The sequence below is a fragment of the Sycon ciliatum genome, chromosome 1 (assembly GCF_964019385.1).
Source record: "Sycon ciliatum chromosome 1, ocSycCili1.1, whole genome shotgun sequence".
NCBI classification, from domain to species: Eukaryota; Metazoa; Porifera; class Calcarea; order Leucosolenida; family Sycettidae; genus Sycon; species Sycon ciliatum.
Window position 1 is genome coordinate 71,896,151 of NC_088643.1, and position 1,933 is coordinate 71,898,083.

Sequence of the window (1,933 nt, forward strand, 5' to 3'; positions counted from 1 at the left end):
ATGGTAGGAGCAGGTTAGGCCGCAACCACACTACGTAAAAATCACAGTACAAATTTTCATGCATATCTCGGTACAAGTCGGTACGCAACCACACTACACTTTTCGGTCTGCATAGATGACGTTTTCACGCGACCAGCACGTGACGTTCTCGTACCAAAGCGTGTGCCATGTGCTGGAAAAGACCGGGAAATTCAAAAACAATGCTGATGCTGATGCTGTGTACGACGACCAGGTACAAAAACAAAGTTGTACACAGGAGATGGAGCGCGAAAACGACGAAAACGACAAACGTGGCTTTCTACAGGGGTGCGCCAGTTGCTGAAAACCTACAAAGCGCATTTTGCATTTCGCACGCGTCGGCATGACGATTTCTACTGTAATGCCGTTTGTACGTGATTTTGTACCTAGTGTGGTTGCAGCCTAAAGTAAGAGTAGGACCGAGCAGTCGGGCACTGCCCGCATGCCCATCACTCATCAGTGCCCATAACCAGATAACTACAGTCATGTACTTGGAAATGTTCGTACCCCCGAGTCATGTACATTTTGATGGGGAAGGGCCAGAGATCTGGGATGTGACGTCACCATTTCAACAAAAAATGGCCAGAGAGTACACTCGAACGTCTCTTATCCGGGCGCCTTGGGACTGCGCACTGCCCGTATCTCAAATTTGCCCGTATCTCCGAACAGCTCATCTACCATGTACGGGTAATTTTAGCGACGTAAAAACCCACATACACACACTAGGGAATTTAGCGATCGACTCATTTTCGCTAAAGTTTCAAGTCGCTAATCCGTTGAGACATTAGTAGTGCACTGGTGATCCGTGAGTAAAATCGCTGCAAATCGCTAAAATAAAACGTCGCTAACCGGTTGACAATGGGAAAACGCTAAAATTAATAGTCGCTAAAATTACCCGTTCTACAGTATCACACCAGTTTTTGAAGACGTGCACTTGTTCAGAATAAAAAAATACTCAATTGTTGAATATGTGTTGAATACACAGGTTGGAAGCAGGGAGTCGTCAAATATTTGACGACCCCCTGGTTGGAAGCTCCGTCGAAAAAAGAAAAAAACGTTCAAAACCCCAAAATTCGAAGCATTTTTGCCATATGAACTCAAGCTGAAGGTGCCCGGTAGAGAGACGTGCCCGTATCTGAGGCGTCCGGATAAGAGACGTTTGAGTGTACTTCAAAGCACAATGTAGTAATATTTCCACTAAAACTCACTCACAGAGTGCCCGGTAGACCGAGGTGCCCGTAACTTACTCAGTGGAGGTCCGGATAAGAGAGATATGAGTATACAAGTATACCATGTATACCTGTACTAATAGATAGCCGTGTGTCCGCAATATACATGTACTGGTTCTAGTAGCAAGCCTTAAGTCCATAACCCCAAGAGTATGCAACTCTGCACATGAGGTCAGGCGCGGCACGCTGTTCGCATTACCTAGCCACGTACTGGGGAATCAGCTACAGCATTGCACCATTATTGATCTGCTACGGTTTCCAGCTTCAAAGTACGTTTTTTCTAGATTTCGAATAATTTTGTACGTGATATGTCGCGCACAAGCATTGCCGTTGAACCGCCCATACTACGCGTGAAGTCGTTGCCCCTCAACCGTAGGAAACTCAAATCCAGTCAGCTTGATCGTTATTTCACTACATAATGAAGGCAGCACGCACCCCTATCTTTGGAGATCAGAACTGCACACTCTTGGAGTTATGGCCTACTATTAGATCACTGTACTACTCTCAATCAGCAAGGCCACAGCAACCATCTCGCTGGACACGCTATAGTTCAGTACGGTATAATCAAGACCGCACAAGCTACGCCACTGCCCTTCGCTAGATTTTGTTGTGTCTAACACAATTATCCTAATGCATGTACCACCACACAACTACATGTACTGTACAACATAGGGACTACCAGCACA